This window comes from Canis aureus, chromosome 20 (genome assembly GCF_053574225.1).
Source record: "Canis aureus isolate CA01 chromosome 20, VMU_Caureus_v.1.0, whole genome shotgun sequence".
Classification (NCBI taxonomy): domain Eukaryota; kingdom Metazoa; phylum Chordata; class Mammalia; order Carnivora; family Canidae; genus Canis; species Canis aureus.
The window spans coordinates 15,496,972-15,522,807 of NC_135630.1; the positions used below are offsets into that span (position 1 = coordinate 15,496,972).

General features: G+C 34.9%; 1 long non-coding RNA gene across 3 annotated transcripts in view; it reads right to left on the reverse strand.

Annotated features, from left to right (window-relative positions):
• Positions 1 to 347: 347 nt before the first annotated feature.
• LOC144291490 (uncharacterized) overlaps positions 348 to 25,836 on the reverse strand; it is a 214,803-nt gene continuing 189,314 nt past the window's right edge. For 2 of the 3 annotated variants that reach the window (XR_013358770.1, XR_013358773.1), the window contains exons 4-6: positions 16,100 to 16,275; positions 14,438 to 14,475; positions 348 to 704 (exon numbers count right to left, since the gene is read on the reverse strand). This is a non-coding gene — a long non-coding RNA (uncharacterized LOC144291490). The remainder of the gene's footprint in view (positions 705 to 14,437; positions 14,476 to 16,099; positions 16,276 to 25,836) is intronic. The other variant, XR_013358771.1, reaches the window with a different exon arrangement.

Below are 25,836 nucleotides of genomic sequence, written 5' to 3' on the forward strand. Positions count from 1 at the left end.
TTTGGCGCCTGCCTTTGGCCCAGGGCGCGATCCTGGAGACCCGGGATTGAATCCCACATCGGGCTCCCGGTGCATGGAGCCTGCTTCTGTCTCTGCCTATGTCTCTGCCTCTCTCTCTCTCTGTGACTATCATAAATAAATAAAAAAAAAAAATAAAATAAAAAGTTAAAATATTTTCCAGGGACCCCTGAATGGCTCATTGGTTGAGCGTATGTGTTTGGCTCAGGACATGATGATATCAGTCCCAGAATTGAGTCCCACATCGGGCTCCCTGTGAGGAGCCTGCTTCTCCCTCTGCCTGGGTCTCTGTCTCTGTCTGTGTATCTCTCATGAGTAAATAAAAAATATTAAAAATATAATGAATTAATTAATTAAAATATTTTACTCAGTAGGGATCCACTAAAAACATGCCAAATATGTGTGCACACTGGACCTCTATAGAAAGTGTTTATAAAAAAATTAAAAATCCTTAAAATCTCTCCAAATTATTGATGTGAATGAAATCTCAGTATAGATCAATTTAAAATGCCCTGTGTTCAAAATTATAATACTAATAATGCAATATGTATTAAATTTAAATTAAAAAAAATCAATATATGCTGTCAACAATTTCCACTTTTTGTGATGATTGGCTGGCTCAGTCAGTAGAGCATGATTCTTCATCTTGGTCATGAGTTCGAGTCCCACTTTGGACATAGACTTTACTTTAAAAAAAGAGAGAGACTAGGAATTAGAATTAAATTGTTTTTGATTAGTCAGAGAGAAATTTTTTAGCTGTAATTTTGAACAGCTTTCTACTGTAAAAATACAGTTGTATGATTTTGGGGAATATTTTGAAACTAATTTAGAATATTTTTTGATAAAGAGACTATATTTTATTTTGTACAGTGAGATTATAGAGGAAAGATTTTTACATGAATAACTCAGTATTCTTATAATAAGAAAGCATACAAAGTTTTTTTAAAAAATCATATTAGTCTATAATGGCTCCTAACACATTGTGTCATAGAATCAAACAATGCTAATTATGGATGTAAAAAATCAAAATAATAGCTCACAGACTGTAATATAAGAGGTTATTTATGGCCTTGGAGTAAAGAAAAATCAGTTATGAAAAAGTTCAACAAAAGCATGTGTAAGCAACTTGAAAGGACACATAACCAATTCTAGACTTAGGAATAGGATACTGTTTTAAACTTCAAGGTTGTTCTTTTTCTTTTTTTCTCAAATATTGCCATTTTGTCATGAACCTCTGAAAATGATTTTGAAGATCTCCAATACAAATCAATATAACTTATCATGGTCTCAACATAAGAATTAAATGTCACCTTACAGGATCTTTTACAACTGAGCTTAGATGAAATTTTAATTACTATACTGAAGACACTTAGAAAGTTAACAAGCAAGACCAACTCAGATAAATCTTTTGTTTCTACCACCAACATGCCTTGGGAATGGCCTTGAATATATGCTTAAAGAGGTAATTATACTTTGATTTGCTCCAAGTTACTGAATTGAAATGAGTTCATGTGAATTTTGGTCCCTTCCCATTCGGGATTTAAAATATCTCTGGTTAAATCAATCTTGTAGAGACTTATAAAATGATATCAACATTAATATAGAGAATTTTTCTTTGAGTCAATAAATAGAATGCAGATAACAATTCTTTGTGATTATCAGATTTGAAACTGAGAAGAAAACACCAACTTTATCTGAGTTTATTGTGGCAATGTCACAAATAATGGACATAGTTTCAACCTTCCTAAAGATTTTGAAAATGCTCTTTGATTATATTGTAAAATATACTTAAAACATTAAATTATTTTCTACGAAAAAAAAAAAAGGAAATACTCAACCAAAAAGTCACATGTGTTTAGCAATATCTAGATACTGTTGGAAGAGGATCATGCAGCAGGTGTGTTTTCCCACAGATGTGACCGACATGTCGAGAATGAATATTAAAGAATGGCAAAAGCTACAATCTAGAAATATGAAAAAGTTTCAGTATAATATGGACTGATAATATTAGGATTGGGTTGAACTGAACTAAGCAAAGCATATTTGTTTCACTGCATGTGTAAGGCAACTACATGTGTATGAAAGAAATAACATGAAAATGACTAAAACAAAGGATTGAATTTAGAAACACTTTCTGAGATTCCTCCTATAAAAATTTGTTTAAAAATAATCCCTATCATTTGAGTAAGATAATGATAGCATACTCATTTTTTCCTGAACAAGGTGGGAAAAGAAATAGTGAAAACACTAAGGAAGAGACACAAAATAACGGAGTTCATCGACTGTTTCATCTTCAAGAGATTAAAAGTGTGTACTAGTGCAGGTCTTGAAAAAGTGTTGATGAATGATATAGATGGTAGAGATGATAGAAGGGTGAGATATTTTAAATTATTTTTGAAAAATCAAAATATGTTTTAAATAACAAGAAACAATACCTTTCTAAAAGAAGAAAGAAGAAAAAGTTGTTATAGGTGAGGTGGTCAAGAAACTGAAGGGTAAGATTTGGGGGAATTCTCAATTTGTTGTCAAGATCATGGTGAATGACAGGGGCTTTGAAAGCCAAAAGCAAAAATTGTCATAATGGAAAGAGATCAAATGGTTGGAAAGAGCAATCAGAAGTAGAAGGCTTGGTAGAGATGGATAAATGTCATAAGCAAAAAACAGGCACAATTTATTTGCAATGTGTATTTGTTTGTTTGCAGAAAGAACACTAATAGCCTGGCCAGTAAAAATGAATGCCAAATGGATGTATAACCAACCTCTTCATTAGGTGTGTGAGGCTAGGATGGCAAAAGATAGCACCTCGCTGAAAGAACTATTGAAGTTATATTTTCCAGGCACACTGGATCTCAGTTTTCATTGAAAATATGAAAGATTTAAAAAAATTAAAAAAAGAAAATATGAAAGATTTGGTTAATTAGTACATGCATCCATGAATACTCACTCTGATGTGGGATGGAAGGTAGGAGATTGGTGCTAGTGCAGTTGCACAGACATGTGCTGATTAAAATATAGTAATAAATTACATGAAAGTGAGAGATGAACCAGAATATGAGACAAAGAGTCTCATTCATGACAGTTTCTTTGGGAAAAGAGAAAATTGTGACTTTTAAAATACTTCATCCAATATTTTTAATGGCTTCAGGAATTTTTCCAATGACTCAAGGAATTGCCACATTCTGGAACATCATTCAAGATAAAATGCTTAAGAGGACTTTACTTAATGAAAATTTTCATAATACTAGGACACACAAAATGCTGTCTAGTATTACATCTACCCAAATTCATGTACTTGGAAATTAGGATTACAGGTATTTTTCTTATCTTTTTGTTACATTTGTAATTTTTCTTAGTTATTAATAAATTAAGCTTTATTAAATGAAAAGGATTAATAGGAACCAGTCTGTTAAGTAAAGACAATGAAAGTATATTGTGTTTAACATTCTATTTGTTTCACAGTATTTATAGATTTTGTCTACTGCATGGAAAATTGTAGGAATTCTGCATATGTTCAGCCTAATGTAATCATTTCTTGTGTTCTGTGGAGCCAATCCTGATTCAACAAAATTAGCTCTAATTTTGTGTCTTTTATTTGTTTCCTCTTCTAGGTTAAATATGGTTTGGAAAAAATATGTTAGAAAATTTGAAAATTGTGAAAATCACTGGCTTATTGGAAAGAGTGTTCTATTCAAAGATGAAGTCTTGTCTCTAGCTTACATTAAACATTTTTTAATTCCAATCAGTGTCCTGGATTTCCCATCTCTAAAATATGTCCATGAAACATTTCCCTTCTCTTGTAGGAATAAAGATTATTTTTTAAGTTTGGAAATTATTAGAAATCTCTGTTTTTTTGTGTGTTTATTTGTTCCTGGCTTCGAATTATTTTTCCGTCAACATCTTATCTTTACTCTCATTTAAACTGAGTAATGTTATTAATGGATTGATGTATTTACCTGGAGTTATTATGTTTCTGAATGCTATCTTCATATGCTTATGAAGTGGGCGGCGTATAAGTAAGAAACAATAGTAAAACAATCAGCTACTAAGAAATCTCTTCTTAATAATTATGCTAATTGTTTATACTTATTTATTTTTAAGTCAGTAATACCACTTCTATAAGCATGTATTACTTTCTTCATTTTCAAATATCTTGGACATTATAATGCAGCTTTAATTTGTTTTTTTCTTCCAGAATTTCACAAGTCACTGATAATAGTAAACTGAGATAAGGTGGTTTTGTGTGGTGTTTTGTTGGTTTCCAGATCTAGTATGTTGTTCAGGCCAGCATCAAAGCGCTGACAAGTTTAGAACTACTTTGATATTTTTAAAAATCAGAGAAAAATATTCCTTCCACATAGCTGTGAGAGAACTAAGAACTTTTACTATACATGAATTTATTAAATATCTCCTTTGAAATGTATTATTGTCAATGTTTCAATGTGCCATAGCAAAGTAATCAGTGTTTTTCTATGCAAACATAATTTAAGTGAACTACTATATTTCCAAAATTAAGAATATTGAATTACTTTAAGAATGGTTGTATTATCTTTTATTTTTTAATTTTTATTACCTGTATAAAGTAAAATGCTCTTAAAAATCCTCCTTTTGGGGATCCCTGGGTGGCTCAGCGGTTTAGCGCCTGCCTTTGGCCTAGGGCGCGATCCTGGAGTCCCGGGATCGAGTCCCGCGTCGGGCTCCCGTCATGGAGCCTGCTTCTCCCTCCTCCTGTGTCTCTGCCTCTCTCTCTGTCTCTCTCTGTCTCTCTCTCTCTCTCTCTCTCTCTATGTCTATCATAAATAAATAAATCTTTAAAAAACAAAAAATAAATACATACATACATACATACATAAAATTAAAAAAAAATTAAAAAATCCTCCTTTTGAGTTTTCAAACATTAGTTTTCCTTGTCTTCAGTAGGTTAAAATATATTAAAATGTCTGCTTATTTTTTTAAGATTATTTATTTGTTCATGAGAGACAGAGACAGAGAGAGAGAGGCACAGACACAGGCAGAGGGAGAAACAGGCTCCATGTAGGGAGCCCAACGTGGGACTCGATCTCAGGTCTCCAGGATCAGGCCCTGGGCTGAAGGCAGCAGTAAACCACTGAGCCACCCGGGCTGCCCAAAATGTCTGCTTATAAGAAAATACTGGACTATCTCTATATTTTTGGGGGACCCAGTGCAAAATGAAAATGAATATTTTTCCTTGTTCAAAAACAATTAAGAATTTCAAAATAATGACAGCCAAGTATTAAACCAAATGTAAAGTCATTATATACACATGGAGTCCTGTGTGACTACACAGGTAATGCAGACATTGAGTCTGCAGTAAGCCCGCATCCAAATAGATAAATCTATAGATTCTTACAACTAAAAAAAAGAGAAAATGTACTTCATATGTATACTTAGTAATTTGACTGATTGTGAGTGAAATTGACAATGAGATTGAAATTTATGTTCCGGATCTCTATTTACATCTGAATAAAAAGTTCTATACGAATTATTTTTCAAAATAAAAAAGATTTTTCTAAGAAGAGAATTCCTGAAATAAAACCATTAAAATAATTTATAATTTAATGCCATATTTAAGTCCATGATATTTGATCATAGAAATATATATTCCATTATTGATTTAGGTGGAAATACCAAAATAAATATGTACTCAAAATTACTCAACTTGGGACACCTGGATGGCTCAGCCGTTGAGCATCTGCCTTTGGCTCAAGGCATGATTCCAGAGTCCTGGGATCAAGTCCCACATTGTGCTCTCTGCATGGAGCCTACTTCTCTCTCTGCCTGTGTCTCTGCCTCTCTCTCTGTGTCTCTCATGAATAAATATGTAAAATCTTTTAAAAAATTAATCAACTTATTTTGTCATATATATATGTATATATGACACACACACATATATATATATATATATATATATATATATATATATATGACTTATATTTGTTCCGTGGTATATATGTCACTGAACAAATAAGATTTGAGAGCAGAAATAGGGGCACCGGGGTGGCTCAATCAGTTAAGCATCTGCCTTCATCTCAGGTCATGATCCCAGGGTCCTGGGATCAAGCCCTTCATGGGGCTCTCTGCTCAGTGGGAGTCTGCTTCTCCCTCTCCCAATTCCTGTAACTCCTCTTGCTTGTGCTGTCTCTCTGTGTGAAATAAACAAATAAAATCTTTAATAAAATCTTTAAAAAAATTGAAAGCAAAAATAAGTGAACATTTGGAACATGTACAAAATATTTTCTTGTTGTGTTTTGGAGGCTATTAGCAGGGCAGGAACTCACCACTGATTCACCTCCTGCTTGAACAACCCTGTAATGTAATTTGCAAGCCAGTTGTAATTTCACCCAAAACATATTATGAAATGGAATGTATTTACTCTCACAGGGTTTGCCCTACAGAATAATTTGTAAGAGAGAAAAGCATTGTTCTTCTTGAGCTTAATGGCTGCTCCTTTTGAAGTCGCATACATATTTACCTGACCAATCCTTCTTACTCTCTATTTCAAGTTATCTGGTGAAATTAATTTGGAATATAATTGATGGGAGGTCTGATCTGAATAAATGTGTATGTTACAAATGCAAATGCATTAATGTATTTTACAGCTATGCAGTTTCAAGAACTGACTTATTTCTATCTGCTTTTTATTCACTTTTTAAAATTAGGCTACTGATGCATATTAGAATTTAATTACACCAATTAGTACTGCCACATCAGACATATGATGTGCCTTCAATTAAGAAGTACCTAATGGGTATTAGTACAATTTAGCTTCATAATTAAAGTTCTAAGAACAGCACAAATTAAACATTATGATTACAAAACATTAAAAATCTACTGGTGAAATTAAAGCTGAATATTTTAGCTTCTCCATTTAAACTGATTTTTAAAAAGAGAATCAGGATTACATAAAAAAAAGCAATGTTAATATTATTGAAGCATTCTTAACTAAAGCGAGAAAACTATGCATGCATATGTATATATATATCATAGATAATGATTAAATATTTAAGAAAGTATCAAACATAATATTCCTGTCATCTAATAGGTGTTAAAAGTTATTATTTCAGGTTTTGTTTTTTCTTTGTTTTTGCTTTTCTTTCTTTCTTTTCTTTTTTTTTTCCATAAGATATTTATCTGCAATAGCCACTTAGAACTCCTGCTCCAGGGAGCATAGATGGCAGACACAGAAAGCCTCAGTGGTGGAATCTCTGATTATGGCACTGTACTGGGGCCATATTTCCTCAGGATGCTCCTGGCAAATGACTGAGCATGTTGGGGTACTTGTGGGGGACCTGTTGTTAGGAATAGTGGCACTCTTATTAGACTTTGAATTGAGACTCCTCATTGGTCTGGCCAAAACTTACTGCCACTGTGCTGAAGGCTGAGAATATTTTGTTTCAATTCTTTCTTTTTTCCTTCCACACTGATCATTGCTATCTAAGGATTCCCTGTATTTATACCTGCTACCTCTCCTAAATGCTTAGCAGGAACTTCCCCCATGAAATTTTTACATAACTAAAAAAACTGCTTTGTGTTAGCTTCTTGGAAAACCTAATAAATATCTTATGTAGAATACATATATATATTAAATATTATATATTATATGTATTTATATGTGTTATATATTATTAAATATATATATTTATAACTTTTGCTATTATTGGGATACTGATTTTTAAAGATTATCTGAACAGAGATACTTAAAAATAACAAAACTCTAAGAATATCTTTCTATCTGGATTACTTTGAATTTTCTTCAAAAGAAATAGAATATTAGATGGAGGTAGCCAAGAAGGTGAATAGGGAATCTCATTTCATCTGATCCCTTAAATTCAGCTAGATAACTATCAAATCATTCTGAACACTCAAGAATTCAACCTGAGATGTAAGAAAAAGTATCTGGAGCTCTACAAGTAGAAAAGTGACCACTTTTTGCAAGGTAAGACATGTGGAGAAATTATTCTGAAGGGATATATCTGAAGATAAATGGTGGAGGGAAGGAGCCTTAATAAGCTGACTACTGGAATGTGATATAATACTGGAGTGCAAAATCAGAATCCTTAGAAATTGGTTCCAGTGAGAGATATCCCTGCCGAAAAGGTGCTCAGGTGGTGATATAGGGTGGAATTCTAGGTGACACAATATGATTTCAAGATCACTGGAATCACAGAAAGAATGGGAGTGCCTCAGCCAGTAGAGTTCACAAACACTGGAGCAGGGAAACTGGTTAGGGTCAGCGAGCGGGAAGTTGGCTCTCATCTCAGTTAGCCACCACCAGATTGGATGACTGCTCTCCACATGGGGACTGTGCAAAGAACAGGAGCTGGGGGACCCTCCACCTTCCTCTGAGAGGGATAGAGCAGGTGCCTGCACAGCTGTGGGAGAGCTCGCAGTGTGGTACTGCCCTGCAGAAGAGAGGAAAGCAGTGACTCTTGGCCTTTCCCTGGGAGGATCAGAGTGGACATGCACCATAGGAGTCTGTAGAGTTTGGCACACAGAAGTGAAGACTTTATTCCTGAGGCTTTATTGAAGAGAGGGGACTGTGACCTTTTCACACTGGGGCTGGATATTGAATGTGGACATTTTTATTTTGATCCTAGAAAGAGGTACAGAAAACCTTCAGGGAACAAAAGACACACAGAATAACCAATAACAGCTTGAGCCCAGCATCCTTGCAAATGGCAGTGAACTCTGCCCAGGCAAAGATACCTAGGAATCAGTGCAGCAGGGCCCTCTCCCAGAATATCAACTGGAAGAACAACTGGACAGAAAATTTATGGACCACTCAGGAGAGTAAAACTCCAGCGCTAGGGGAAAATAGTGTATAGAATTTTAGATTCTTTCTCACGAGTCATTTATCTTCCACTTTAAAATTTTCCATTTCTTTTCTTTTTCTCTTTTCAACTAGTTTCTTATTTTGTCAACTCTTTGTTTTTCAGTCTTTTTTAGCATTTACATTTTATAGATATATTCTTCAATTTTTACTTCCTTTCACTCTATTCCATTTTGTTTTATTTTTTAATCTCTTTTTTAAAAGATTTTATTTATTTATTCATGAGAGACACACACACAGAGAGAAGCAGGGACATAGGCAGAGAGAGAAACAGGCTCCAGGCAGGAAATCCAATGCAGGACTCCAGGATCATGCCTGGGTGGAAGACAGGCGTTAAACCACTGAGCTACCCAGGTATCCCCAAATATATATATACATAATTGCTTTCTTTACAATTTAGGATTTAATATCTTCTAACACAGACCAAAATATACCCAAGAACAAGTGGATCACCCTGTTTTTCTACCCTGTGAGGTCATATTCTCTCTTCCCACCCTCCTCTTTTTTTTTTTTCTTTCCCTAATTTATTTCTTTCTTCACTTTCCATTTTCTTTTCTGGTTTATGACCTCTTTGCATTTGTCTAGGGTGTATTTTGCTTGGATCTTGGTTCGTATCTTTGATAGTTCTCACTCATTCATCCATTCTTCTCTGGACACAATGTCTAGAAGGAGAAATTCACAACGAAAGAAGGAACGAGAGGAAATGCTATCTGCCACAAATCAAATCAATATAGGCATAAGTAAAATGTCAGAGATGTAATTCAGGATAACAATTATAAAGTTACTAATTAGGTTGAGAAAAGCATACAAGACTCTTAGTGAAGAAATGAGATCTAATCAGGCCAAAATTAAAAGTGCTCTAACAGATATGGATTCGAACTTAGATGCTCTAATAGCTAGGGTAAATCAGGCAGAAGAGAAGGTAAGTAAGATAGAAGACAAGCTTGTGGAAAGGAAGGAAGCTGAGGAAAAGAGAGAAAAATAACTAATGGAACATGAAGGGAGACTTCAGGAATAACAATGTAATAAAATGGAAAAAAATAAATTACTGGAGTCCCTGAGGGAGAAGAAAGAGAGAGAGGGCTAGAAGGTATATTTGAGCAAATCATAGTTGAGAACTACCCTAATCTGTAAGGAAATAGGCATTAACGTCCAAAAGATAGAGAGGACCCCTCCCAAAATCAATAATAATAGGTTAGCATTCTGACATATAATAGGGAAGCTTGTGAATTTAAAAAATAAAGAGAAAATCCTGAAAGCAACTTGAGACAAGAGGTCCCTAACCTATGGGGGTAGGAACATTAGGATGGCATCAAACCTATCCACAGAGACCTGGCAGGCCAGAAAGGGCTTGCATGATATTTTCAAAGTAGTAACAGAAAAACATGCAGCCAAGAATACTTTACTCAACAAGGCTATCATTCAGAATGGAAGGAGAGATAAAGGGCTTCCAGGACAGACAAAAAATGAAAGAGTACGTGACCACAAAGTCAGCCCTCCAAGAAATATTAAGGGGGATCCTATAAGCAAAAAGAGAGCCCATGAGTAATATAAACCAGAAAGAAACAGAGACATTCTACAAAAATAAGTAATACAATAACACTAAATTCATATGTTTCAATAGTTACTCTGAAATAAATGAAATAAATAAATAAACACTCCAGTTATAAGATACAAGTATCACATTGGATAAACAAACAAACAAACAAACAAATCTCATCCAGATGCTATCTACAACAGACTCCTTTTAGATCTAAAGACATCTCCAGACTGAAAGTGAGGGCGTGGAGAATCATTTATCATGTTAACAGACCTCAAAAGAAAGCTAAGGTAGTAATTCTCATTTCAAACCAATTAGATTTTAAACCAAAGGCTCTGATAAGAGAAGAAGGACACTATATCATACTTTAAGGGTCTACTAACAAGAAGATCTAACAATTATAAATATTTGTGCTCCTAATTTGGGAACATCTAACTACACCAAACAATTAATAACCAAATTAAGAAACACATTGAGAATAATAAATAATAATAGGGGACTTCACTACCCCACTCACGGCAATGGACAGATCATCTAAGCACAAGATCAACAAGGAAATAAGGGCTTTGAATGACACACTAGATCAGATGGACTTTACAGGTGTATAGAGAGCATTCCATCCGAAAGCAACAGAATACATATTCGTCTCGAGTTCACATGAAACTTTCTCCAGAATAGACCACATACTGGGTCACAAATCAGGTCTCAACACATACCAAAAGATTAGGATTATTCTTTGCATATTTTCAGACCAAATGCTTTGAAACTTGAACTCAATTGCAAGAGAAAATTTTGAAGGAACTCAAACACTTGGAGATTAAAGAGCATACTACTACAGAATGAATTGATCAACCAAGAAATTAAAGAAGATTTTTTTTTAATTCAATTCATGGGAATTACTTAAAATGAAAATACAACTGTTCAAAATCTTTGGGGTACAGCAAAGAAAATCCTAAGAGGGAAGTGCATTGCAATATAAGACTCTTTCTAAAAAAATAGAAAAAAATGTTAAATACACAAGCTAACCTCACCTAAAGAAGCTGGAGAAAGAACAGCAAATAAACCTTAAACTAAGCAAAAGACAAATAATAAAGATTAAAGCAGAACTCAATGAACTAGAAACCAGAACAATAGAATAGATCAATGAAACTAGGAGCTGGTTCTTTGAAAGAATTAATAAGATAGATAAATCCCTAGCCAGACTTATCAAAAGAAAAGAGAAAGGACCCACATTAATAAAATCATGAATTAAAGAGATCACAACCAACACCAAGGATATACAAATTATTTTGAAATTATATTATGAGCAATTATATACCAACAAATTAGGCAATCTGGAAAAAGTAGATGCATTCCTAGAAACTTATAAACTATTAAAACTGAAACAAGAAGAAATAAAAAATCAGAACACCCATAATCACCAAGAAAATTTAAACAATAATCCCCCCCCCCCCCGCCAAAACAAAAAGTCCAGGGCCAAAAAGCTTCTCAGGGGAATTTTTCCAAATATTAAGGAAAATAAATACCTATTCTACTTGAGCTGTTTCAAAATAATAGCAATGGAAGGAAAACTTCCAAACTCATTCTATAAGGCATTATCTTGATCTCCAAACCAAAGAATCTCAAAAGGAAAATCAAAGACTGATATCCCTGAGGAACATGGATGCCAAAATACTCACCAAGATATTAGCCAATAGAATCCAATAGCACATTAAAAGGATTATTCACCAGGACCAAGTGGTATTTATTCTTGGGATCCAAGAGTGGTTCAACTTTCACAAATCAATCAGCATGATATATCACATTAATAAAATAAAGAACAAGACCCATATGATCCTCTCAATTGATGCAGAAAAAGCATTTGACAAAATACAGCATCCTTTCTTGACTAAACTGCTTCACAGTGCAGGGATAGAGGAAACATACCTCAACATCATAAAAGACATCAATGAAAGTCCACAACAAATATCATCCAATGGGAAAAAACTCTTAGTTTTTTAGTGAACATGTCCACTCTCACCACTCACCACTGTTATTTTTTTTTAAGATTTTATTTATTTATTCATGAGAGACACAGAGAGAGAGAGAGACCGAGAGACAGAGACAGAGAGAGAGACAGAGACATACGCAGAGGGAGAAGCAGGCTCTACACAGGGAGCCTGATGTGGGATTCAATCCCAGGACTCCAGGATCACACACTGGGCCGAAAGCAGGCACTAAACTGCTGAGCCATCCAGGCATCCCTCACCACTGTTATTCAACATAGTACCGGAAGTCCTAGTCTCAGCAATCACAAAGCAAAAAGAAATAAAAGGCATCCAAATCAGCAAAGAAGTTAAACTCTCATCTTTGCAGATGACATGACACTTTATATGGAAAACCCAAAGATTCCATCCTAAAATTGCTAGAACTCACATAACTCAGCAACATGGCAGGATATAAAATCAATGCACAGAAATCAGATGCATTTCTATACACTAACAATGAGGCAGAAGAAAGACACATCAAGGAAATGATCCCGTTTACAATTGCACCAAAAAACCATATCTTGGAATAAACCTAACCAAAAAAGTAAAGTATCTGTACTCTAAAAAGTAAAGAATGCTTATGAAGAAATTGAGGAAGACACATTGAGATGGAAAACATTCCATGCTCAAGGACTGGAAGAATAAATATTGTGAAAATGTGTATGCTACCCAGAGCAATTTACACATTCAATGCAATCCCTATCAAAATACCATTAACATTTTTCACAGAGCTGGAACAGATAATCCTAAGATTTGTATGGAAATAGTACAGACCTCAAATAGTGAAAGAAATGTTGAAAAAGAAAATCAAAGCTGATGGCCTCACAATGCCAGACTTCAAGGTATATTACTAAGCCATAATCATCAAGACAATGTGGTACTGGTACAAAAGCAGACACATAGATCAATGGAGCAGAATAGAGAACCCAAAAACAGGCCCTCAACTTTGTGATCAACTAATCTTCAACAAAGGATGAAGGTATATCCAATGGAAAAAGACAATCTCTTCAATAAATGGTTCTGGGAAAATTGGTCAGCCACATCTAGAAGAATGGAACTAGATCTTTTTCTCACACCATACACAAAGATAAACTCAAAATGGATGAAAGGCCTAAATGTGCGACCGTAATCCATCAAAATCCTAGAGAAGAACACAGACAGCAACCTCAGCTGCAGCCACTTTTTGCTAGACACATCTCCAAAAGCAAGGGAAATAAAAGCAAAAAATTACCTATTGGGACTTCATCAAGACACAAAGCTTCTGCACAGCAAAAGAAACAGTCAATAAAACTAAAAGGCAACCTACGAAGGGAGAAGATATTTGCAAATGATAAACATCAGATAAAGGACTAGTATCCAAGATCTATAAAGTACTTATCGAACTTAGAACCAAAAAAACCCCCAAATAATCCAGTCAAGAAATGGGCAGAAGATATCTACAGTCATTTTGACAAAGAAGACATACAAATGGCCAGCAGATACATGAAAAAATGCTTCCTATCACTTGGCATCAGGAAATAAAAATCAAAATCACAGTGAGATATCACTTTACATTAGTGAGAATGGCTAAAATGAACAATACAGGAAACAACAAATGTTGGTGAGGACATGGAGGAAAGGGAACCCTCTTGCACTGTTGGTGGGAATGCAAGCTGGTGCACCCACTCTGGAAAATGTCATGGAGGTTCCTCAAGAAGTTAAAAATAGAGCTACCCATGACCCAGCAATTGCACTACTAGGTATTTGTCCCAAAGTTACACATGTAATGATCTGAAGGAGTACCTGCACCCCAATATTCATAGCAGCAATGCCTGCAATAACCAAACTGTGGAAAGACCCAAGATGTCCATCAACAAATGAGTAGATAAAGGAAATGTAATATACAAATGTGATATTGTATATATATACACAAGTATTTTATATATATATATATATATATATATATATATATATATATATATACAATAGAATATTACTCAGTCATCAGATAGGATAAATACTTACCATTTACATCAATGTGGATGGAACTGGAGGGTATTAAGCTGAGCAAAATAAATCAAACAGAGAGAGACAATTATGAGAGACAATTCACTCATATGTGGAGTACAAGAAACAGCACAGAGGATCATAGGAGAAGGAAGGAAAAACTGAAGGGGAAGTCATCAGAAAGGGAGAGAAACCATGAAAGACTCATCACTATAGGAAACAGAGGGTTGCTGGAGGGGAGGTGGGTAGAGTATGGGGTAGTTGGGTGATAGGCTATTAAGGAGGGCAGGTGATGTGATGAGCATTGTGTGTTATACACAACTAATAAATTATTGAACACTACATATGAAACTAATGGTATATTATATGTTAGTTAATTGAATATAAATTATAAAAAAGCAGAATGATATGGAATATTATGAAAAATTCCAAAATGTCTACATATCAATAACTATTCAGAGAAACCCTAATACTATAATAAAAATAAGGATTAAGGCATTTGTATTTCTCCACTTGCTAAGAACTACATTTAAGATAAAAGTATATTTTTCCCAAACTTAAATATCAAAGATCAATTAAGACATTCAAAACTCACCCTTCTGATTGCTTTCACTGACTTATGTGGAAAAAATAATACCAAAAATTCTATCAACTGATATATGTATATATATGATTTTATTTATTTATTCATGAGAGACACAGGGAGAGAGAGAGGCAGAAACACAGGCAGAGACAGAAGCAGGCTCCATGCAGGGAGCCTGATGTGGGACTTGATCCCAGGACTCTAGGATCATGCCCTGGGCCAAAGGCAGGTGCTAAACTGCTGAGCCACCCAGGGATCATACTCTTGATCTAATTTTGACAAAGCTCTTGGTTTACTGCACAGTGGTCAACATAGAATTATTATTTTCATTTCTGGATTAGTTGTGTTTCCTGGATGACATAAATATGAAATTTTCAAGTTATGTGAAATTTCATCAAGATGTGTTAAGGTGAGCATAGTAGCTAGTAGCTAGCATTCAATGAAAGGTTTCACTTGATTGCTTGTAAATTTATTTAGTGTAGGAGAATTTTTTTTTTTAACTTAACATTTCCACCCCTATTCCACCTCATGTCTTTCTGCTTCTGGAGCTTTGTTAAAAGAATGTTGAACCTTCCAGATTCACCCTACAATTAGTCAAAAATGCCATAATTAAGTTAGCATGGAATGACTAATTGGGGTTCTTTCAAAAGTGAAAAGAATTACATGTAAACAAGTGTGGAAGTGGACAGACTTTTTGAATGAATATTGCATAGGTGAGATGGGAGAAAATGGTGACCTGTTTTCTGGTGAATAATGTTAATGAGATAAATGACGAGATCAATAAAACTCATAGGAATCAGTTTGTTGACTGAAAAGGATGAATATGGTAACAAATAATGTCTCTCTTAAGTTTTACCTATGAGGGTGATCGGGTTTGTCTGGATTCCAAGTTCACTACTAACAGTATTTGCTAAAAAAATATTTCCCATAGGAGCTCTAACACTTAGCAGTTTATTCCTTGTTTTGCAAGTAGGGCTTCTGACATGGCTTATGAATAAGATAAACATAGGACCTTCTTCATCTGTGCTTTAATTTTTCCGATTGTTTTTGATTTTTTATATTTTTAAAAGTGAAAATGCCATTAAGATCATACTTACCTCCTTTCAGTTTTATGCTTGAAACTCCATTTGCAAGAAAGCAATGCTCATTATCAGGTCAGGTCTCATTCTTTCAAAATATAGCCTATTGAGTAGCCATGCATGAGACATTCTTTACTTCCCATAGTCCATGGTGTTTTGTACATATCCCTTGATCTGAGATTAATAATCTTTTCCTGAGATAATCAATAGAATGAGATAGATAATTTGGGCTCCTTATTTGTATAATGAAATATACATTTCGGGTCCTACTCAGTTATTTTCCAGTTGAATGTACTTTACAAACACACACACACACACACCTGCTTCTCATTTTGCAAAGAATTAGTGGGAAGAATTTGTAATTTAAAATTATTGCCTCCTTTGGTACTTTTAGGACATATTTGCTTATTTAGGACTCTGAGATATTTCAAACAGCATTTTAACAGCCACATATCAACATGATGAAAGGGTCATCAATGAAAATTTCCTGGTTATATTTCAGAAAGAGATATGAGTATTTGAATTTTTGTGATCTCAGATTTTGGGTTTCTGTCAGGGAAATTTTTAAGTAAACCTCAGCTTCTCATTTCTGTCTGTAAAACACTAGATTTCATTGTTCTGCTTCTTCTCACTCTTTTTTATTTATTTATTTATTTATTTATTTATTTATTTATTTATTTTCTTCTCACTATTTCTAAAATTACTTTTCTTGAAAGGAACCATGGATAAATCTTAGGAATAGATTGAAAAAAGGGACTGGTAAATGAGAGCAACAAGATGTAAATACAGGCTGTTTGGATCCAATAATAGACCTCTAACTACATGCTATTTATTAAGAAAAATAGGCAAACTCCAAACAAAAAATTCAAGAGTATATCTGCCTCTGTGTGGCAGATAATGAATGAAAAGTAGCTGCAAAGTTATAGATACAGTTCTCATTCTTAAACTGGAGTGTGTGCTCACACGTGTTCATTCCATTACTATGTCTTACAAGTGAAGTATTTTAATTAAATATTAATGATAGAAATAGAATACTATGAGATAAAATATCTAGCAGCATGTTGCAACAAAAAACAAAATTAAAATTGAATATACGCAGTGTCTTTTTAAGGCCTAATCTCTCACTATGTAAACATATCTCTTAGGCAAAGAAATCACAGATCCGCACATTTTCAGGCACAAAGGACTCAATTAAATAAATTAAACGAGGGACTACTGAGGCCAATTTATACTATCAAATAACAAGTAAATAAATAAATAAAATAAAAAATGCTAAATCCAGAAAAATGAAAATAGCTACATAGCATTTACATAATTTCAAAAGTGTAATTGTTAGGCATATATAATTTTTGTAAAGTTTAGAACCTCCTGCATAATTCTTATTCTCATTATTTATTACTAAACATATTTATTTCACTTTAAAAATATTATTTTGAACTTTCATTTGTTTAATAACAATTGTTGCAATTGAAAGAGATGTAAAACAAAAAATAAACTTTTAGGTAAATATCAATCTATAAGCCAGAAATATACGCTGATCATTTCTTTCTAAATAATGCTATTATAAATGTATGCACATTTCAGATTATATATCCTGAGTTATGGTGCCTATTATATTTGTATAAGTTTAATGTCATTTATTAAAGATACTAAAAGAAAGATATTATGCAATTAAAATATAAATAAATATATTATTCAATATAATTACTCATTAGATATATCTATGTAATATCAGTCTTTGCTGCCATGAATTAACTCCTCACAAGATTTTAGAATTTAATTTATTTCATCAAATGTCACAAAGTCTTTGGCTCTTATCAAATATAGTACTATAAACACTGTATATAGACACTGTATCTGTATCTGTATCTTCTAAAATATTCAAGTTTTTTATATCTTCCTTTTATTGTACTTTGTTTTTATTTTCATATTTTCACACCCACACTAAATAATTCAATAAATCTACATTATTATATAGTGATATAATAAAACTGTAAAATCTAGTATAGATTTCATTGAGAAAAAAACATAAAAACCTTGAATTGATAATCAATTAGAAGTAAAATTTCATGTTTTTATTTTTTTGCACATTCTTCTTTCCCTAGACTTCCTGTATTGATAAAGCAGTGAACAAAGTGTATGCCTTAAAAAACCCTACAGAGTTTGAAGTGAATATAGATGAAAGATAATATAAGCAAATAAAATGTAGCAATTACTGTTAAATTAAAAATAGAGGGAATATAGAGAGAACATAGCAAAAATATGTTGACTTTATCAGTAGGGTGTGAATATAAACTGAACTAAGCCGGTTTATGCTGTATGAGGCAGGGATTACACTAGGTGAAGATAAAGACATAGAGTAGATAAGAGGCTAGTTCATATAAAATGCTCCAGTTAAAGGAATTTGAATTTATGGCTCAGGCAATAGAAGCTATTAATAGTTTTAAGCAGAGGATTGATTGGATGAGATTGGTAATTTTCAAGAAATAATTTGGGCAACATTAAAGCAAAGGATCAAAGAAGTTTGACCCTGAGGTAAGGAAATAAGATAAAAGTCTTTAGCAATAATCTAAGTGAAAATTGGATGGAAGTCAAAACTATTTACCCAAGTAAGCTGAGTCGAAATTGATGACTAAGAAAGTGGTATGTTAAGCAGAGTGAAAAGTCCAAGACTGGGATGTGTCTGGCTGGGGTAATGTGGAATGATAAATATGCAGTTATGTCCTGTTTCAGTGAGCAGGTTCTGGCCAGTGAAATATGGATAGAAGTCATGCAAGCCATTTTCAAGCTTTCCTCTTACATTTCCTAGGGCATACATGGATATTTCAGTACTTAGTTGTTATCATAGCCCACTTCAATTAATACCAGTTTGTTGGAAGGAATGAGTACTATTGTAATGAAAAGCTAAAATCTATGGCATTGTCTTACAATCAGGAAGTAGGTGGTGGGGTAACTTAAATCAACGATCATCAAAGATGATGGGAAGTAGCTGTCCATTCTTCCCTCACAGAGGGAAGTGGTTGGTATCAAAAAACTGTTGTATGAGTGTTTTTCCCAGAAAACAAAAACACAGTTTAGCCAAAGGACTTATTCATCTGTAATACATAGATCATTCAAACTATCTGCCCAGGAGCCTTTCATAATTATCAAAAGCCCAGTGGCTCCCATGTACTTCCTATTCTTGCCTTTCTAAATGAGATTTTTTGTGATTTTCCTGCCCTTGTTCTCATATAGGATATGGAAGGTACTATCCTGGAACAAATGGGGACACTTCAGAACCTGATAGAGACTATTTTACATCACCTAGAAATTCAAGATTTTGTGCTGGATGTATAATGGATGAAAATCTGGGTTATGCTCCTCGGGGAGATGATTGAGTTCCACGTGAGAAGTAAAGAATGAAGTGTCTAGGGATCCCTGGGTGGTGCAGCGGTTTGGCGCCTGCCTTTGGCCCAGGGCGCGATCCTGGAGACCCGGGATCGAATCCCACATCGGGCTCCCGGTGCGTGGAGCCTGCTTCTCCCTCTGCCTGTGTCTCTGCCTCTCTCTCTCTCTCTCTGTGTGACTATCATAAATAAAAAACAAAAAAAAACAAAACAAAAAAAAGAATGAAGTGTCTAAATTCCATCCAGTTAAATTGGACAGAAGAGTTGTAACCCTCTAATATATCCTGTAAAATCTTCTATATCCCTTTCCTTTAGAAAAAGAAAAAAGAGAGAGAAAGAAAGAAAAGAAAAGTGCAGCCCAGGTGGCTCAGTGGTTTAGTGCCGCCTTCAGCCCAGGGCTTGATCCTGGAGACCTAGGATCGAGTGCCACGTCAGGCTTTCTGCATGGAGCCTACTTCTCCCTCTGCCTGTGTGTGTGTGTGTGTGTGTGTGTGTGTGTGTGTGTGTGTGTCATGAATAAAAAAAATCTTTTTTAAAAAAGAAATCATTACGAATTTAAAACAAAGAGAATTAGTGTAAAATTGGGAGTAAAAATGGCTTTTTAAAAAAGGCAATGAGGCAACTATTGTAAGGCAACCCAGAATTTGGAATCAGCAAGAAGAAGTTGCTACTATCTTTAGATGGAGAGGCCAAGATAGGAGACCACATTACTGGAGCTGAGGATAGAGATTGCTGGCCAAAAGTTGACCTGTGTAGGAGCCAGAGTCATGGAAAAAATGCAGCTGTTATTAGAGATGACACTATGACAGAGAGTGATTGAGAGAATGCTTAGATTTTTCCTTTTCCTGCTTTTCATCTAACATCTCCATTGTCACATCCTACCTGTAGGCCAGACTTCATAAAATCCTGAGATATACAACCTCCACTAGTCAGGGCCTCTGTGTTATGAACTTAGCTAGGAAGAGTAAGAAATGAATTTGAGGAAAAATAGACTCATTATAATCATAACATTCAAGTAGAAATGTAAAAGATGCAACTGAATTTATGAGTGTGGAATTCAGGATAGAGATAAGGCATGGAAATATAAATTTGGGAGTCATTAGCATTTAGATTGCATATAAAGCCGTGAGATTGAGTGAGATCACCGAGGAAGCAAGTGCAAAGAAAGATGAGGGGGTGAAAATCAAGTACTGAGAACTAGGGCATTCCAACATTAAGAGTTGTGGGGGAAAAAAAGGAGAAACCAGTGAAAAAGACCGAGAGAGAAAGACAGAAAGACTAGAGAAGTAATAAGAAATCCAGGAAGCTGGTGAAGGATAAGGTAGTGATAAGTTGTATCAAATGCCTCTAACAGATCAGTAAGGGAGAAAGAGAAAGAGCCATTAAGAATGGACAGAAGCTTACTTAGAATGTGGGAGGAGATTTAAGACAAGGTGCAATGAGCAAATACAGGGAGTGTGTTTAATGATTATTTTGAAAATTTTTGATAAAGAAGGGATTAAGTTCCCTAGTGGTAGCTGGCAAGGAAAATGTGACAGCCAAAGGTCTTTAGTTGTTCACTGGTTTTTGTTTTCTTAGATGGAAGAACTAATGGCATATTTGTATGATTGTGAAATGATCCAGTAAAGAGGAAAAAAATGATTATGTGAAGCACAAGGAAGCATTCCTTGAAAGAGGTCTGTGTGTAGTCACAGAGAGCTGATGAGCAGGCTCTCTGTAAGGGGTTGGGCTCAGGTAAGAGCATGGATATTTCTCTGCTGTCAATAGTTCTCAACAGGGGGTAATTTTGTCTTCCAGTGGGGTATTTTGTGATGTTTGAAGAGGGTTTTAATTGTCCCAGCTTGTGACAACTTGTGTTCAATTGTCCCAACTTGTGAATGAGGTACTTCAAAAACAGAGAGGCCGGGAATGCTGCTATATTTCCTACAATGCATAGGACAGCTCCCACCTTCCATGATCAAAAAGCATTATTTAGCTCATTATGTCAATGGAAGTTATGTTAAGAAACACTGTCCTATTGCAATATAATAAATAAATACTATGTGAGTTACAACACTGATATTAAATGTATGTGATGATGGGAGCCTGAGTACTTTTCCTCCTGATTGCTTATTTATTTATTTTTTTCCAGTGGCATAAGAAACACGATCATCGGCTGGCAATGAGATTGGGGAAGATGTGAGAGGTCTGAAGTGAGAAAGCAATTTACAAATTAATATTATATAAGAGAAAGAAAGTGATGGATTATGGAAGAATAATGGGCTTCTTTGGCAACATTATTTCAAGGTCATAGTTTTAAAGAAATAACAGCATGATTTAGTTGTATGCTTTCTTCCAACTGCATTCAGGTACATGAAAGCAATTCTAGAATTGGTGGAGACATGCATGAAACCAAGGCTATAGTTTTGTCAAGTGAGTCATAGTTAGGAGATAAAAGTTTATTCGATGACCAAGGATGGAACAGAATATTTGAAGGGCTTAATGTATGAAATAATAAAGCATATTCAGAAACAGCAAATAATCTTTTGTAGAGATGATCATTTAATGCATGTTGAGAAGAAATAAGAACTGTGACTTAAATTTTTATTTATGAAATGGACCGATAGTTAATGATGTTGAACCTGGGATCGATGATCAGATGATCAGTTTACAATACTCAGAATTACATGAAAGTAAAGAAAAGATTGAGGGAGTTAAATCTAAAAAAAATTAAAGTAAGTTATTTTTAAAGCAATGCCTTAGTCCATATGTGAATTTATGAAAGCGCTCCTTGCAACAGTGATAATAGGAATATAGATGAGGACAGGGATTGAAGAGAAACACTGGGTGGAATCAGTTGGGTTTTGAGCTTCATTGCATCTCACGTTTAATAAAGAGTGTGTGATCTCCAGTCAATATATAATGATGAAATTTTTGACATATACCAAAATATGAGTAGAAATAAAATGGCCAACCTTAAACATGTTGCTAGACCAGGTATGAGAGTTATTTACAGAAGATGGAGAATCAAGAATGGCAAGAGAAATGTCGCACCTCTTCATCAATTCTCTTCCTTGATGGGTCAGTTGTGGGGGTAAAGTTCCTAGAGGGAAACAAAGGCAGGCGATTGGTCTAATTTGTAAATATACTAATGCAGGGCTCCTTGAAAATAAACTAAATAGTTTTTAACAGCAGGAGATTTTTTATAAAGTGTGTTTAGCACTATGCAGGGTCATCTAGAATTGCTTGTGATAACCAAACCAGGAATCAAAGACACATGTTTTTCAGGAAAGTATCAAATAAAGTGGGCCGTTATCTAAGCGTATAAAGGGACATTTTGTGATTAACAAAACACTTCTGTGTAAATAAGGCAACTGAACTTTTTACTTAGATATTAAGTCTAGAAAAATGGGACAGGGCTCATTAAATGACCAAGAAAGGGCCTGGATTCTATACCAGCTGACTGGACTTTCCCTACTTAACTAAGGTCTCATTATTGTATCCTCAAAATTATTATTAAAGCTTTATATTGAACAAGATTTCTGATTCATGAGTCTTCTTCAACGATCCTATATTTTGTGTGAGATCAGATTGGCACCGTGGACAGGATTGTCTCTCAGACCTCTGAATCATACTTCCTAAAGAGTTATTTTTCTATGTTAAAAGAGGCAATGGAAAAATGCAAGAAGCCTTTGATTCCAGAAAGGTTGGCTTCCCAATGTTAGTATGTAGTGATGAAAATTTCAAGGCCTACTAAGGTGGGTAAGTCATAGCATTAAGAAGTGGAGGAAACAGACTGGCATCTGGTAGCAAGGAGCAGAGCACAAGAACAACAGGAAGTTAGAAAATTCTTTAACTGACATGACTAGCTACTCTGTAAAGGTCTAACATTTACTAGTGGAGGAAATGGTAGTGGGTGGAAATTTGTAAGACTAGATTTTCTTTACTGGAAGGTTTTATCTTTCTGTAGCTTCCTGGAGTATTCTCATGTCTCCTCGGAAGGGCATGGACTCTTAAAATCATAATTCAATTATCATCACATGAGAGAGATTGTTCTGGTTCATCAATAATCATTAAGAGACCAAAAAACTCTTGAAAAGATGTTTCCAGATATTATGACAGCCCATCTACTGCCATGATTGAAGCAGGATTTGTCAGGCTTATACTGAAACACATTATAAAACCCTCCCACAAGCCCCCCACAGGATACTCTTTTTTCTATGAGAGGAATGTTACAAGTCAAGTGACCTTAGACAGGCTTTCCATTATCCAGAGATAACACCTTAGCTAATGCTATTGACATAGTTGGTGAACTATGTTACAGTGAACGGGGCCAGGTGACACTCTCAGATCCTAGGATCATTATGTGTCCTTGGAAGCACTCCCACCTTATATAAATAAATAAATAAATAAATAAATAAATAAACAAACAAACAAGCCAGTGATAGACATTCAGGTTTAACTACTACACATGGGACTATGTGGAACAAAAATTTATAAGCACAGTGGGAAAAATTAGAAATAAGAAGTAAAAGCCCCTCTAAAATTATTTCCTTTTGAAAAAAAAAAAAACAGTAAATAAGGTTTTCAAAAAAGTGGACTTTAAAAGATTTCCCAAAAAGGAACTAATAGTGCATTATCAACTTTTGAATGAAGTGGAGAAGTACTAGAGACCCACAGCTATCCACAAGCATATTCTTGAACAGGAGGCTGGATTTAACTCCCTCAGTTAAAACCAGAAGGAATTTGAAAAAGACTGAGTTAGGATCTAAAATCTGTTCATTCAACCCCAGTCGAGGCTCTAAGACCACATGTAATATTTTAAGTGAATTACCTTGGGATGGTATGGGAACTATTTGTGGGTTGTTAGAACAGAGAGTGGAAAGCACATTAACCCTTGTGGGAGATATGGATGGTTACCCACACCTGTTCTAAGGTGGACCCTGGATTGTATGAAAAGAGCGTGAGGGAGGAAAAGTAGATGAGTTACAAACTGAAATGCGTGATTACAGAGACGATTACGTGGGTGCACTGCCTTTCCATGAACACACAATTAGAATTGATATGTACAAACTGAGCTTTGTCATCCTTGCCCTTTTCACAGAGCAGAGTGACTAAGGCTAGTCTTCATCAAGTTTTAATTAGCCATGATAAATGGGATTCTATGGAATTGCCCAAACTCTCCTCAGTGGTAAACATTAAGCATTGCAACATTCCAGGGGGCAATAAGAGACTTCTAATTAAGTATGTTGTTGAGAAAAGAAACTTTTCTTCTATTTACTCCCTTTTAATAGTTCTGACCGGTCAGTATGTAAGATAGACAATTCCTGGGAGTTAACAGGAGGGTGTTAAGGTGGTTCATCTGAAGGCTTCAGCTACACTTGATGTGATGACAGCCGTGCCAGAAATAAAGGAGGCTGAGAGGCATTCTATGTCATGAGAACTGGCTACATAATTCACAAGCAGAGTAAAATGAAAATACAGGGCCCCTTACTCAGAAGTCATTCAGAATTTCAGGACAGCTACAATCGTGTATTAAACTGATCTTAGCACCTTCCTAAACATAGCCCTCTCCCTGTATGACTCTGAAAGTGATATAACCATGGGCCTGGCCCCATACACCATTACATACCTGGCTACCATCTTTTCTTTAATCCTGATTTTTTTAAAGATTTTATTCATTTATTCATGAGAGACACACAAAGAGAGAGAGAGAGAGAGAGAGAGAGAGAGAGAGGCAGAGACACAGACCGAGGGAGAAGCAGGCTCCATGCAGGGAGTCCAACATGGGACTCCATCCCAGGACTCCAGGATCATATCCTGGTCAGAAGGCAGGCGCCAAACCACTGAGCCACCCAGGGCTCCCCAATCCTGATTTTTGTATTCCAGTTATTCACCATTTAAATCGTATGGAATGAAAATAATGCATTTTTACTGCCTTATCATAGATTTGCTTTAATTCAGTAGCACAATGCTATAATCTAGTAAAGGAGGATTAATAAGCAATAACAAAAAGTTCATATACTACACTGATGCTATCACAATCATTTCTTCTCAGAGGAAGAAGTGGGAGAGTGGTGAAGGGTGATAGCTATATTGCAAACAGAAGCTGGCTCATAAATCCAAGTATAATTCAAGGCACAGCCTAATGTGTAAAATTCCTGGTGATTATAATGGAGGAACCAGGAGCATTCTCTAAACTATAAGAAGTAATTTGTCTCTTATAGAACCTACTATTAAGTAATAAACTCAGATATTGGCAAGATTATTCCTCATCTTGGAATCTTGTTTACCCCTATTTACAGTCACTGGAAACAATTCTGAATGAGAATATGACAGTGTAATAGTTTCCTGGGGCTGCTGTAACAAATTACCACAAATCAGGTCACT